Below are 13,256 nucleotides of genomic sequence, written 5' to 3' on the forward strand. Positions count from 1 at the left end.
GATGTAATCAATTCTACTTTCACTCATTTGAAATTTCTTTGGATGAAAGCTGAAAGAATTGACTTTGTTCCCCTTATTCCGCCTTCAAGTATTTATCCTTTAAAAACACAAGATGGCTAAGTGGATTTATGGTGTTAGAGTCATTATCAACTTAATTATTCTTCTTCTTGCTTCTAAACCCCATTCTTGTTTTAAGTTTGATTTGCATGTCAACAAGTCTCATTTAGATATTGTCTGGCTCAAAGACAAAATAACTGACTGTGTGCTCCTCATTCCAATTTCACTGGGCTGTTGATTGTACTTTACACCTGGATGGCTGAGTGGTTTAAACTGTTGGAATAAAAATCCAATGAATGCTATGTTCTTGTGTGTACCAACAGCATTTCTGGAAAAAAACTTACTTTGGATGTAATCAAAACATCCTTTCATTCAATTCCAATTAGCTTGGCTCAAATCTGAAAGGAATGACTATGACAAGTTCTTCTACTTTGACTCAAATCTTGTTAGTCTTTTAGAAACACCTGGATGTCAGTGTGTTTAAGGCGTTAGACTCATGATCGAAATTAAAATGTTCTTGTTTGTTCCAAACCTACATCTGGTAGAAGGTTTGATTTGAATGTAATCATGGTTTATTTATATATTGTCTGGCTCAAAGCCAAAAGATCTAACTGTGTGCTCCATATTCCATTTTGACTGGCGCCCTTGATTTTGAGTTTATTACACCAGGATGGACGAGAAGTTAAGGCGTTGGACTTAAGATCCAATGGACATATGTCCTTGTGGGTTCGAACCCCACTCCTGGTATAAGTTCATCTATCATTTGGATGTAATAAATTGTCCTTTCACTCATTTGAAATTTCTTTGGATGAAAGCTGAAAGAATTGACTTTGTTCCCCTTATTCCCTTAAATTAAAATGTTCTTGTTTGTTCCAAACCTACATCTGGTAGAAAGTTTGATTTGAATGTAATCATGGTTTATTTATATATTGTCTGGCTCAAAGCCAAAAGATCTAACTGTGTGCTCCATATTCCATTTTGACTGGCGCCTTTGATTTTGAGTTTATTACACCAGGATGGCCGAGAGGTTAAGGCGTTGGACTTAAGATCCAATGGACATATGTCATCGTGGGTTCAAACCCCACTCCTGGTATAATTTCATCTATCATTTGGATGTAATAAATTGTCCTTTCACTCATTTGAAATTTCTTTGGATGAAAGCTGAAAGAATTGACTTTGTTCCCCTTATTCCGCCTTCAAGTATTTATCCTTTAAAAACACAAGATGGCTAAGTGGTTATGGTGTTAGAGTCATTATCAACTTAATTATTCTTCTTCTTGCTTCTAAACCCCATTTTTGTATTAAGTTTGATTTGCATGTCAACAAGTCTCATTTAGATATTGTCTGGCTCAAAGACAAAATAACTGACTGTGTGCTCCTCATTCCAATTTCACTGGGCTGTTGATTGTACTTTACACCTGGATGGCTGAGTGGTTTAAACTGTTGGAATAAAAATCCAATGAATGCTTTGTTCTTGTGGGTACCAACAGTATTCCTGGAAAATTTCATTACTTTGGATGTAATCAAAACATCCCTTCATTCACTTCCAATTAGCTTGGCTCAAATCTGAAAGGAATGACTATGACAAGTTCTTCTACTTTGACTCAGATCTTGTTAGTCTTTTAGAAACACCTGGATGTCAGTGTGTTTAAGGCGTTAGACTCATGATCGAAATTAAAATGTTCTTGTTTGTTCCAAACCTACATCTGGTAGAAAGTTTGATTTGAATGTAATCACGGTTTATTTATATATTGTCTGGCTCAAAGCCAAAAGATCTAACTGTGTGCTCCATATTCCATTTTGACTGGCGCCCTTGATTTTGTGTTAATTACACCAGGATGGCCGAGATGTTAAGGCGTTGGACTTAAGATCCAATGGACATATGTCCTCGTGGGTTCAAACCCCACACCTGGTATAATTTCATCTATCATTTGGATGTAATCAATTGTCCTTTCACTCATTTGAAATTTCTTTGGATGAAAGCTGAAAGAATTGACTTTGTTCCCCTTATTCCGCCTTCAAGTATTTATCCTTTAAAAACACAAGATGGCTAAGTGGTTATGGTGTTAGAGTCATTATCAACTTAATTATTCTTCTTCTTGCTTCTAAACCCCATTTTTGTATTAAGTTTGATTTGCATGTCAACAAGTCTCATTTAGATATTGTCTGGCTCAAAGACAAAATAACTGACTGTGTGCTCCTCATTCCAATTTCACTGGGCTGTTGATTGTACTTTACACCTGGATGGCTGAGTGGTTTAAACTGTTGGAATAAAAATCCAATGAATGCTATGTTCTTGTGGGTACCAACAGCATTCCTGGAAAAAACTTACTTTGGATGTAATCAAAACATCCTTTCATTCACTTCCAATTAGCTTGGCTCAAATCTGAAAGGAATGACTATGACAAGTTCTTCTACTTTGACTCATATCTTGTTAGTCTTTTAGAAACACCTGGATGTCAGTGTGTTTAAGGCGTTAGACTCATGATCGAAATTAAAATGTTCTTGTTTGTTCCAAATCTACATTTGGTAGAAGGTTTGATTTGAATGTAATCATGGTTTATTTATATATTGTCTGGCTCAAAGCCAAAAGATCTAACTGTGTGCTCCATATTCCATTTTGACTGGCACCCTTGATTTTGAGTTTATTACACCAGGATGGCCGAGAGGTTAAGGCGTTGGACTTAAGATCCAATGGACATATGTCCTCGTGGGTTCGAACCCCACTCCTGGTATAATTTCATCTATCATTTGGATGTAATAAATTGTCCTTTCAATCATTTGAAATTTCTTTGGATGAAAGCTGAAAGAATTGACTTTGTTCACATTATTCCCTTAAATTAAAATGTTCTTGTTTGTTCCAAACCTACATCTGGTAGAAAGTTTGATTTGAATGTAATCATGGTTTATTTATATATTGTCTGGCTCAAAGCCAAAAGATCTAACTGTGTGCTCCATATTCCATTTTGACTGGCGCCCTTGTTTTTGAGTTTATTACACCAGGATGGCCGAGAAGTTAAGGCGTTGGACTTAAGATCCAATGGACATATGTCCTTGTGGGTTCAAACCCCACTCCTGGTATAATTTCATCTATCATTTGGATGTAATAAATTGTCCTTTCACTCATTTGAAATTTCTTTGGATGAAAGCTGAAAGAATTGACTTTGTTCCCCTTATTCCGCCTTCAAGTATTTATCCTTTAAAAACACAAGATGGCTAAGTGGTTATGGTGTTAGAGTCATTATCAACTTAATTATTCTTCTTCTTGCTTCTAAACCCCATTCTTGTATTAAGTTTGATTTGCATGTCAACAAGTCTCATTTAGATATTGTCTGGCTCAAAGACAAAATAACTGACTGTGTGCTCCTCATTCCAATTTCACTGGGCTGTTGATTGTACTTTACACCTGGATGGCTGAGTGGTTTATACTGTTGGAATAAAAATCCAATGAATGCTTTGTTCTTGTGGGTACCAACAGTATTCCTGGAAAAAAACTTACTTTGGATGTAGTCAAAACATCCCTTCATTCACTTCCAATTAGCTTGGCTCAAATCTGAAAGGAATGACTATGACAAGTTCTTCTACTTTGACTCAGATCTTGTTAGTCTTTTAGAAACACCTGGATGTCAGTGTGTTTAAGGCGTTAGACTCATGATCGAAATTAAAATGTTCTTGTTTGTTCCAAACCTACATCTGTTAGAAAGTTTGATTTGAATGTAATCACGGTTTATTTATATATTGTCTGGCTCAAAGCCAAAAGATCTAACTGTGTGCTCCATATTCCATTTTGACTGGCACCCTTGATTTTGTGTTAATTACACCAGGATGGCCGAGAGGTTAAGGCGTTGGACTTAAGATCCAATGGACATATGTCCTCGTGGGTTCAAACCCCACTCCTGGTATAATTTCATCTATCATTTGGATGTAATAAATTGTCCTTTCACTCATTTGAAATTTCTTTGGATGAAAGCTGAAAGAATTGACTTTGTTCCCCTTATTCCGCCTTCAAGTATTTATCCTTTAAAAACACAAGATGGCTAAGTGGTTATGGTGTTAGAGTCATTATCAACTTAATTATTCTTCTTCTTGCTTCTAAACCCCATTTTTGTATTAAGTTTGATTTGCATGTCAACCAGTCTCATTTAGATATTGTCTGGCTCAAAGACAAAATAACTGACTGTGTGCTCCTCATTCCAATTTCACTGGGCTGTTGATTGTACTTTACACCTGGATGGCTGAGTGGTTTAAACTGTTGGAATAAAAATCCAATGAATGCTATGTTCTTGTGGGTACCAACAGTATTCCTGGAAAAAAAATTACTTTGGATGTAGTCAAAACATCCCTTCATTCACTTCCAATTAGCTTGGCTCAAATCTGAAAGGAATGACTATGACAAGTTCTTCTACTTTGACTCATATCTTGTTAGTCTTTTAGAAACACCTGGATGTCAGTGTGTTTAAGGCGTTATACTCATGATCGAAATTAAAATGTTCTTGTTTGTTCCAAATCTACATTTGGTAGAAGGTTTGATTTGAATGTAATCATGGTTTATTTATATATTGTCTGGCTCAAAGCCAAAAGATCTAACTGTGTGCTCCATATTCCATTTTGACTGGCACCCTTGATTTTGAGTTTATTACACCAGGATGGCCGAGAGGTTAAGGCGTTGGACTTAAGATCCAATGGACATATGTCCTCGTGGGTTCAAACCCCACTCCTGGTATAATTTCATCTATCATTTGGATGTAATAAATTGTCCTTTCACTCATTTGAAATTTCTTTGGATGAAAGCTGAAAGAATTGACTTTGTTCCCCTTATTCCCTTAAACTAAAATGTTCTTGTTTGTTCCAAACCTACATCTGGTAGAAAGTTTGATTTGAATGTAATCATGGTTTATTTATATATTGTCTGGCTCAAAGCCAAAAGATCTAACTGTGTGCTCCATATTCCATTTTGACTGGCGCCCTTGTTTTTGAGTTTATTACACCAGGATGGCCGAGAAGTTAAGGCGTTGGACTTAAGATCCAATGGACATATGTCCTCGTGGGTTCAAACCCCACTCCTGGTAAAATTTCATCTATTATTTGTATGTAATAAATTGTCCTTTCACTCATTTGAAATTTCTTTGGATGAAAGCTGAAAGAATTGACTTTGTTCCCCTTATTCCGTCCTTCAAGTATTTATCCTTTAAAAACACAAGATGGCTAAGTGGTTATGGTGTTAGAGTCATTATCAACTTAATTATTCTTCTTCTTGGTTCTAAACCCCATTCTTGTATTAAGTTTGATTTGCATGTCAACAAGTCTCATTTAGATATTGTCTGGCTCAAAGACAAAATAACTGACTGTGTGCTCCTCATTCCAATTTCACTGGGCTGTTGATTGTACTTTACACCTGGATGGCTGAGTGGTTTATACTGTTGGAATAAAAATCCAATGAATGCTTTGTTCTTGTGGGTACCAACAGTATTCCTGGAAAAAAATTACTTTGGATGTAGTCAAAACATCCCTTCATTCACTTCCAATTAGCTTGGCTCAAATCTGAAAGGAATGACTATGACAAGTTCTTCTACTTTGACTCAGATCTTGTTAGTCTTTTAGAAACACCTGGATGTCAGTGTGTTTAAGGCGTTAGACTCATGATCGAAATTAAAATGTTCTTGTTTGTTCCAAATCTACATTTGGTAGAAGGTTTGATTTGAATGTAATCATGGTTTATTTATATATTGTCTGGCTCAAAGCCAAAAGATCTAACTGTGTGCTCCATATTCCATTTTGACTGGCACCCTTGATTTTGAGTTTATTACACCAGGATGGCCGAGAGGTTAAGGCGTTGGACTTAAGATCCAATGGATATATGTCCTCGTGGGTTCGAACCCCACTCCTGGTATAAGTTCATCTATCATTTGGATGTAATAAATTGTCCTTTCACTCATTTGAAATTTCTTTGGATGAAAGCTGAAAGAATTGACTTTGTTCCCCTTATTCCGCCTTCAAGAATTTATCCTTTAAAAACACAAGATGGCTAAGTGGATTTATGGTGTTAGAGTCATTATCAACTTAATTATTCTTCTTCTTGCTTCGAAACACCATACTTGTATTAAGTTTGATTTGCATGTCAACAAGTCTCATTTAGATATTGTCTGGCTAAAAGACAAAATAACTGACTGTGTGCTCCTCATTCCAATTTCACTGGGCTGTTGATTGTACTTTACACCTGGATGGCTGAGTGGTTTAAACTGTTGGAATAAAAATCCAATGAATGCTATGTTCTTGTGGGTACCAACAGCATTCCTGGAAAAAAACTTAATTTGGATGTAATCAAAACATCCTTTCATTCACTTCCAATTAGCTTGGCTCAAATCTGAAAGGAATGACTATGACAAGTTCTTCTACTTTGACTCATATCTTGTTAGTCTTTTAGAAACACCTGGATGTCAGTGTGTTTAAGGCGTTAGACTCATGATCGAAATTAAAATGTTCTTGTTTGTTCCAAATCTACATTTGGTAGAAGGTTTGATTTGAATGTAATCATGGTTTATTTATATATTGTCTGGCTCAAAGCCAAAAGATCTAACTGTGTGCTCCATATTCCATTTTGACTGGCACCCTTGATTTTGAGTTTATTACACCAGGATGGCCGAGAGGTTAAGGCGTTGGACTTAAGATCCAATGGACATATGTCCTCGTGGGTTCAAACCCCACTCCTGGTATAAGTTCATCTATCATTTGGATGTAATAAATTGTCCTTTCACTCATTTGAAATTTCTTTGGATGAAAGCTGAAAGAATTGACTTTGTTCCCCTTATTCCCTTAAATTAAAATGTTCTTGTTTGTTCCAAACCTACATCTGGTAGAAAGTTTGATTTGAATGTAATCATGGTTTATTTATATATTGTCTGGCTCAAAGCCAAAAGATCTAACTGTGTGCTCCATATTCCATTTTGACTGGCGCCCTTGATTTTGTGTTTATTACACCAGGATGGCCGAGAAGTTAAGGCGTTGGACTTAAGATCCAATGGACATATGTCCTCGTGGGTTCAAACCCCACTCCTGGTATAATTTCATCTATCATTTGGATGTAATAAATTGTCCTTTCACTCATTTGAAATTTCTTTGGATGAAAGCTGAAAGAATTGACTTTGTTCCCCTTATTCCGCCTTCAAGAATTTATCCTTTAAAAACACAAGATGGCTAAGTGGATTTATGGTGTTAGAGTCATTATCAACTTAATTATTCTTCTTCTTGCTTCGAAACACCATACTTGTATTAAGTTTGATTTGCATGTCAACAAGTCTCATTTAGATATTGTCTGGCTCAAAGACAAAATAACTGACTGTGTGCTCCTCATTCCAATTTCACTGGGCTGTTGATTGTACTTTACACCTGGATGGCTGAGTGGTTTAAACTGTTGGAATAAAAATCCAATGAATGCTATGTTCTTGTGGGTACCAACAGCATTCCTGGAAAAAAACTTACTTTGGATGTAATCAAAACATCCTTTCATTCACTTCCAATTAGCTTGGCTCAAATCTGAAAGGAATGACTATGACAAGTTCTTCTACTTTGACTCATATCTTGTTAGTCTTTTAGAAACACCTGGATGTCAGTGTGTTTAAGGCGTTAGACTCATGATCGAAATTAAAATGTTCTTGTTTGTTCCAAATCTACATTTGTTAGAAGGTTTGATTTGAATGTAATCATGGTTTATTTATATATTGTCTGGCTCAAAGCCAAAAGATCTAACTGTGTGCTCCATATTCCATTTTGACTGGCACCCTTGATTTTGAGTTTATTACACCAGGATGGCCGAGAGGTTAAGGCGTTAGACTTAAGATCCAATTGACATATGTCCTCGTGGGTTCGAACCCCACTCCTGGTATAAGTTCATAATATCATTTGGATGTAATAAATTGTCCTTTCACTCATTTGAAATTTCTTTGGACGAAAGCTGAAAGAATTGACTTTGTTCCCCTTATTCCCTTAAATTAAAATGTTCTTGTTTGTTCCAAACCTACATCTGGTAGAAAGTTTGATTTGAATGTAATCATGGTTTATTTATATATTGTCTGGCTCAAAGCCAAAAGATCTAACTGTGTGCTCCATATTCCATTTTGACTGGCACCCTTGATTTTGAGTTTATTACACCAGGATGGCCGAGAGGTTAAGGCGTTGGACTTAAGATCCAATGGACATATGTCCTCGTGGGTTCAAACCCCACTCCTGGTATAATTTCATCTATCATTTGGATGTAATAAATTGTCCTTTCACTCATTTGAAATTTCTTTGGATGAAAGCTGAAAGAATTGACTTTGTTCCCCTTATTCCCTTAAATTAAAATGTTCTTGTTTGTTCCAAACCTACATCTGGTAGAAAGTTTGATTTGAATGTAATCATGGTTTATTTATATATTGTCTGGCTCAAAGCCAAAAGATCTAACTGTGTGCTCCATATTCCATTTTGACTGGCGCCCTTGATTTTGAGTTTATTACACCAGGATGGCCGAGAAGTTAAGGCGTTGGACTTAAGATCCAATGGACATATGTCCTCGTGGGTTCAAACCCCACTCCTGGTATAATTTCATCTATCATTTGGATGTAATAAATTGTCCTTTCACTCATTTGAAATTTCTTTGGATGAAAGCTGAAAGAATTGACTTTGTTCCCCTTATTCCGCCTTCAAGTATTTATCCTTTAAAAACACAAGATGGCTAAGTGGTTATGGTGTTAGAGTCATTATCAACTTAATTATTCTTCTTCTTGCTTCTAAACCCCATTCTTGTATTAAGTTTGATTTGCATGTCAACAAGTCTCATTTAGATATTGTCTGGCTCAAAGACAAAATAACTGACTGTGTGCTCCTCATTCCAATTTCACTGGGCTGTTGATTGTACTTTACACCTGGATGGCTGAGTGGTTTATACTGTTGGAATAAAAATCCAATGAATGCTTTGTTCTTGTGGGTACCAACAGTATTCCTGGAAAAAAACTTACTTTGGATGTAGTCAAAACATCCCTTCATTCACTTCCAATTAGCTTGGCTCAAATCTGAAAGGAATGACTATGACAAGTTCTTCTACTTTGACTCATATCTTGTTAGTCTTTTAGAAACACCTGGATGTCAGTGTGTTTAAGGCGTTAGACTCATGATCGAAATTAAAATGTTCTTGTTTGTTCCAAATCTACATTTGGTAGAAGGTTTGATTTGAATGTAATCATGGTTTATTTATATATTGTCTGGCTCAAAGCCAAAAGATCTAACTGTGTGCTCCATATTCCATTTTTGGGCACCCTTGATTTTGAGTTTATTACACCAGGATGGCCGAGAGGTTAAGGCGTTGGACTTAAGATTCAATGGACATATGTCCTCGTGGGTTCGAACCCCACTCCTGGTATAAGTTCATCTATCATTTGGATGTAATAAATTGTCCTTTCACTCATTTGAAATTTCTTTGGATGAAAGCTGAAAGAATTGACTTTGTTCCCCTTATTCCCTTAAATTAAAATGTTCTTGTTTGTTCCAAACCTACATCTGGTGGAAATTTTGATTTGAATGTCATCATGGTTTATTTATATATTGTCTGGCTCAAAGCCAAAAGATCTAACTGTGTGCTCCATATTCCATTTTGACTGGCGCCTTTGATTTTGAGTTTATTACACCAGGATGGCTGAGAAGTTAAGGCGTTGGACTTAAGATCCAATGGACATATGTCCTCGTGGGTTCAAACCCCACTCCTGGTATAATTTCATCTATCATTTGGATTTAATAAATTGTCCTTTCACTCATTTGAAATTTCTTTGGATGAAAGCTGAAAGAATTGACTTTGTTCCCCTTATTCCGCCTTCAAGTATTTATCCTTTAAAAACACAAGATGGCTAAGTGGTTATGGTGTTAGAGTCATTATCAACTTAATTGTTCTTCTTCTTGCTTCTAAACCCCATTCTTGTATTAAGTTTGATTTGCATGTCAACAAGTCTCCTTTAGATATTGTCTGGCTCAAAGACAAAATAACTGACTGTGTGCTCCTCATTCCAATTTCACTGGGCTGTTGATTGTACTTTACACCTGGATGGCTGAGTGGTTTATACTGTTGGAATAAAAATCCAATGAATGCTTTGTTCTTGTGGGTACCAACAGTATTCCTGGAAAAAAACTTACTTTGGATGTAGTCAAAACATCCCTTCATTCACTTCCAATTAGCTTGGCTCAAATCTGAAAGGAATGACTATGACAAGTTCTTCTACTTTGACTCAGATCTTGTTAGTCTTTTAGAAACACCTGGATGTCAGTGTGTTTAAGGCGTTAGACTCATGATCGAAATTAAAATGTTCTTGTTTGTTCCAAATCTACATTTGGTAGAAGGTTTGATTTGAATGTAATCATGGTTTATTTATATATTGTCTGGCTCAAAGCCAAAAGATCTAACTGTGTGCTCCATATTCCATTTTGACTGGCACCCTTGATTTTGAGTTTATTACACCAGGATGGCCGAGAGGTTAAGGCGTTGGACTTAAGATCCAATGGACACATGTCCCCGTGGGTTTGAACCCCACTCCTGGTATAAGTTCATCTATCATTTGGATGTAATAAATTGTCCTTTCACTCATTTGAAATTTCTTTGGATGAAAGCTGAAAGAATTGACTTTGTTCCCCTTATTCCGCCTTCAAGAATTTATCCTTTAAAAACACAAGATGGCTAAGTGGATTTATGGTGTTAGAGTCATTATCAACTTAATTATTCTTCTTCTTGCTTCGAAACACCATACTTGTATTAAGTTTGATTTGCATGTCAACAAGTCTCATTTAGATATTGTCTGGCTCAAAGACAAAATAACTGACTGTGTGCTCCTCATTCCAATTTCACTGGGCTGTTGATTGTACTTTACACCTGGATGGCTGAGTGGTTTAAACTGTTGGAATAAAAATCCAATGAATGCTATGTTCTTGTGGGTACCAACAGCATTCCTGGAAAAAAACTTACTTTGGATGTAATCAAAACATCCTTTCATTCACTTCCAATTAGCTTGGCTCAAATCTGAAAGGAATGACTATGACAAGTTCTTCTACTTTGACTCAGATCTTGTTAGTCTTTTAGAAACACCTGGATGTCAGTGTGTTTAAGGCGTTAGACTCATGATCGAAATTAAAATGTTCTTGTTTGTTCCAAACCTACATCTGGTAGAAGGTTTGATTTGAATGTAATCATGGTTTATTTATATATTGTCTGGCTCAAAGCCAAAAGATCTAACTGTGTGCTCCATATTCCATTTTGACTGGCGCCCTTGATTTTGAGTTTATTACACCAGGATGGCCGAGAAGTTAAGGCATTGTACTTAAGATCGAATGGACATATGTCCTCGTGAGTTCGAACCCCACTCCTGGTATAAGTTCATCTATCATTTGGATGTAATAAATTGTCCTTTCACTCATTTGAAATTTCTTTGGATGAAAGCTGAAAGAATTGACTTTGTTCCCCTAATTCCCTTAAATTAAAATGTTCTTGTTTGTTCCAAACCTACATCTGGTGGAAATTTTGATTTGAATGTCATCATGGTTTATTTATATATTGTCTGGCTCAAAGCCAAAAGATCTAACTGTGTGCTCCATATTCCATTTTGACTGGCGCCCTTGATTTTGTGTTTATTACACCAGGATGGCCGAGAAGTTAAGGCGTTGGACTTAAGATCCAATGGACATATGTCCTCTTGGGTTCAAACCCCACTCCTGGTATAATTTCATCTATCATTTGGATGTAATAAATTGTCCTTTCACTCATTTGAAATTTCTTTGGATGAAAGCTGAAAGAATTGACTTTGTTCCCCTTATTCCGCCTTCAAGTATTTATCCTTTAAAAACACAAGATGGCTAAGTGGTTATGGTGTTAGAGTCATTATCAACTTAATTATTCTTCTTCTTGCTTCTAAACCCCATTCTTGTATTAAGTTTGATTTGCATGTCAACAAGTCTCATTTAGATATTGTCTGGCTCAAAGACAAAATAACTGACTGTGTGCTCCTCATTCCAATTTCACTGGGCTGTTGATTGTACTTTACACCTGGATGGCTGAGTGGTTTATACTGTTGGAATAAAAATCCAATGAATGCTTTGTTCTTGTGGGTACCAACAGTATTCCTGGAAAAAAACTTACTTTGGATGTAGTCAAAACATCCCTTCATTCACTTCCAATTAGCTTGGCTCAAATCTGAAAGGAATGACTATGACAAGTTCTTCTACTTTGACTCAGATCTTGTTAGTCTTTTAGAAACACCTGGATGTCAGTGTGTTTAAGGCGTTAGACTCATGATCGAAATTAAAATGTTCTTGTTTGTTCCAAATCTACATTTGGTAGAAGGTTTGATTTGAATGTAATCATGGTTTATTTATATATTGTCTGGCTCAAAGCCAAAAGATCTAACTGTGTGCTCCATATTCCATTTTGACTGGCACCCTTGATTTCGAGTTTATTACACCAGGATGGCTGAGAGGTTAAGGCGTTGGACTTAAGATCCAATGGACATATGTCCTCGTGGGTTCGAACCCCACTCCTGGTATAAGTTCATCTATCATTTGGATGTAATAAATTGTCCATTCACTCATTTGAAATTTCTTTGGATGAAAGCTGAAAGAATTGACTTTGTTCCCCTTATTCCGCCTTCAAGAATTTATCCTTTAAAAACACAAGATGGCTAAGTGGATTTATGGTGTTAGAGTCATTATCAACTTAATTATTCTTCTTCTTGCTTCGAAACCACATACTTGTATTAAGTTTGATTTGCATGTCAACAAGTCTCATTTAGATATTGTCTGGCTCAAAGACAAAATAACTGACTGTGTGCTCCTCATTCCAATTTCACTGGGCTGTTGATTGTACTTTACACCTGGATGGCTGAGTGGTTTATACTGTTGGAATAAAAATCCAATGAATGCTTTGTTCTTGTGGGTACCAACAGTATTCCTGGAAAAAAAAATACTTTGGATGTAGTCAAAACATCCCTTCATTCACTTCCAATTAGCTTGGCTCAAATCTGAAAGGAATGACTATGACAAGTTCTTCTACTTTGACTCAGATCTTGTTAGTCTTTTAGAAACACCTGGATGTCAGTGTGTTTAAGGCGTTAGACTCATGATCGAAATTAAAATGTTCTTGTTTGTTCCAAATCTACATTTGGTAGAAGGTTTGATTTGAATGTAATCATGGT

The 13,256-nt window shown here is 36.2% G+C and overlaps 19 non-coding genes across 19 annotated transcripts; all 19 read left to right on the top strand.

Annotated features, from left to right (window-relative positions):
* Window positions 1-721: 721 nt before the first annotated feature.
* trnal-uaa (transfer RNA leucine (anticodon UAA)) lies at window positions 722-804 on the top strand. Its single transcript has one exon. It is a non-coding gene; the product is annotated as a tRNA-Leu (tRNA).
* Window positions 805-1,067: 263 nt separating this feature from the next.
* Window positions 1,068-1,150, top strand: trnal-uaa (transfer RNA leucine (anticodon UAA)). The gene has a single exon. It is a non-coding gene; the product is annotated as a tRNA-Leu (tRNA).
* A 739-nt stretch (window positions 1,151-1,889) lies between these two features.
* trnal-uaa (transfer RNA leucine (anticodon UAA)) lies at window positions 1,890-1,972 on the top strand. The gene has a single exon. It is a non-coding gene; the product is annotated as a tRNA-Leu (tRNA).
* Window positions 1,973-2,709: 737 nt separating this feature from the next.
* Window positions 2,710-2,792, top strand: trnal-uaa (transfer RNA leucine (anticodon UAA)). The gene has a single exon. It is a non-coding gene; the product is annotated as a tRNA-Leu (tRNA).
* Window positions 2,793-3,055: 263 nt separating this feature from the next.
* Window positions 3,056-3,138, top strand: trnal-uaa (transfer RNA leucine (anticodon UAA)). Its single transcript has one exon. It is a non-coding gene; the product is annotated as a tRNA-Leu (tRNA).
* A 738-nt stretch (window positions 3,139-3,876) lies between these two features.
* trnal-uaa (transfer RNA leucine (anticodon UAA)) lies at window positions 3,877-3,959 on the top strand. Its single transcript has one exon. It is a non-coding gene; the product is annotated as a tRNA-Leu (tRNA).
* A 738-nt stretch (window positions 3,960-4,697) lies between these two features.
* On the top strand, window positions 4,698-4,780 carry trnal-uaa (transfer RNA leucine (anticodon UAA)). Its single transcript has one exon. It is a non-coding gene; the product is annotated as a tRNA-Leu (tRNA).
* A 263-nt stretch (window positions 4,781-5,043) lies between these two features.
* Window positions 5,044-5,126, top strand: trnal-uaa (transfer RNA leucine (anticodon UAA)). Its single transcript has one exon. It is a non-coding gene; the product is annotated as a tRNA-Leu (tRNA).
* A 738-nt stretch (window positions 5,127-5,864) lies between these two features.
* On the top strand, window positions 5,865-5,947 carry trnal-uaa (transfer RNA leucine (anticodon UAA)). The gene has a single exon. It is a non-coding gene; the product is annotated as a tRNA-Leu (tRNA).
* Window positions 5,948-6,687: 740 nt separating this feature from the next.
* Window positions 6,688-6,770, top strand: trnal-uaa (transfer RNA leucine (anticodon UAA)). The gene has a single exon. It is a non-coding gene; the product is annotated as a tRNA-Leu (tRNA).
* A 263-nt stretch (window positions 6,771-7,033) lies between these two features.
* On the top strand, window positions 7,034-7,116 carry trnal-uaa (transfer RNA leucine (anticodon UAA)). Its single transcript has one exon. It is a non-coding gene; the product is annotated as a tRNA-Leu (tRNA).
* Window positions 7,117-7,856: 740 nt separating this feature from the next.
* On the top strand, window positions 7,857-7,939 carry trnal-uaa (transfer RNA leucine (anticodon UAA)). Its single transcript has one exon. It is a non-coding gene; the product is annotated as a tRNA-Leu (tRNA).
* A 264-nt stretch (window positions 7,940-8,203) lies between these two features.
* Window positions 8,204-8,286, top strand: trnal-uaa (transfer RNA leucine (anticodon UAA)). The gene has a single exon. It is a non-coding gene; the product is annotated as a tRNA-Leu (tRNA).
* A 263-nt stretch (window positions 8,287-8,549) lies between these two features.
* trnal-uaa (transfer RNA leucine (anticodon UAA)) lies at window positions 8,550-8,632 on the top strand. The gene has a single exon. It is a non-coding gene; the product is annotated as a tRNA-Leu (tRNA).
* A 736-nt stretch (window positions 8,633-9,368) lies between these two features.
* trnal-uaa (transfer RNA leucine (anticodon UAA)) lies at window positions 9,369-9,451 on the top strand. Its single transcript has one exon. It is a non-coding gene; the product is annotated as a tRNA-Leu (tRNA).
* A 263-nt stretch (window positions 9,452-9,714) lies between these two features.
* trnal-uaa (transfer RNA leucine (anticodon UAA)) lies at window positions 9,715-9,797 on the top strand. The gene has a single exon. It is a non-coding gene; the product is annotated as a tRNA-Leu (tRNA).
* A 738-nt stretch (window positions 9,798-10,535) lies between these two features.
* On the top strand, window positions 10,536-10,618 carry trnal-uaa (transfer RNA leucine (anticodon UAA)). Its single transcript has one exon. It is a non-coding gene; the product is annotated as a tRNA-Leu (tRNA).
* Window positions 10,619-11,704: 1,086 nt separating this feature from the next.
* Window positions 11,705-11,787, top strand: trnal-uaa (transfer RNA leucine (anticodon UAA)). The gene has a single exon. It is a non-coding gene; the product is annotated as a tRNA-Leu (tRNA).
* Window positions 11,788-12,525: 738 nt separating this feature from the next.
* On the top strand, window positions 12,526-12,608 carry trnal-uaa (transfer RNA leucine (anticodon UAA)). Its single transcript has one exon. It is a non-coding gene; the product is annotated as a tRNA-Leu (tRNA).
* Window positions 12,609-13,256: the final 648 nt, after the last annotated feature.

The sequence above is a fragment of the Oncorhynchus masou genome, chromosome 13 (assembly GCF_036934945.1).
Source record: "Oncorhynchus masou masou isolate Uvic2021 chromosome 13, UVic_Omas_1.1, whole genome shotgun sequence".
NCBI classification, from domain to species: domain Eukaryota; kingdom Metazoa; phylum Chordata; class Actinopteri; order Salmoniformes; family Salmonidae; genus Oncorhynchus; species Oncorhynchus masou.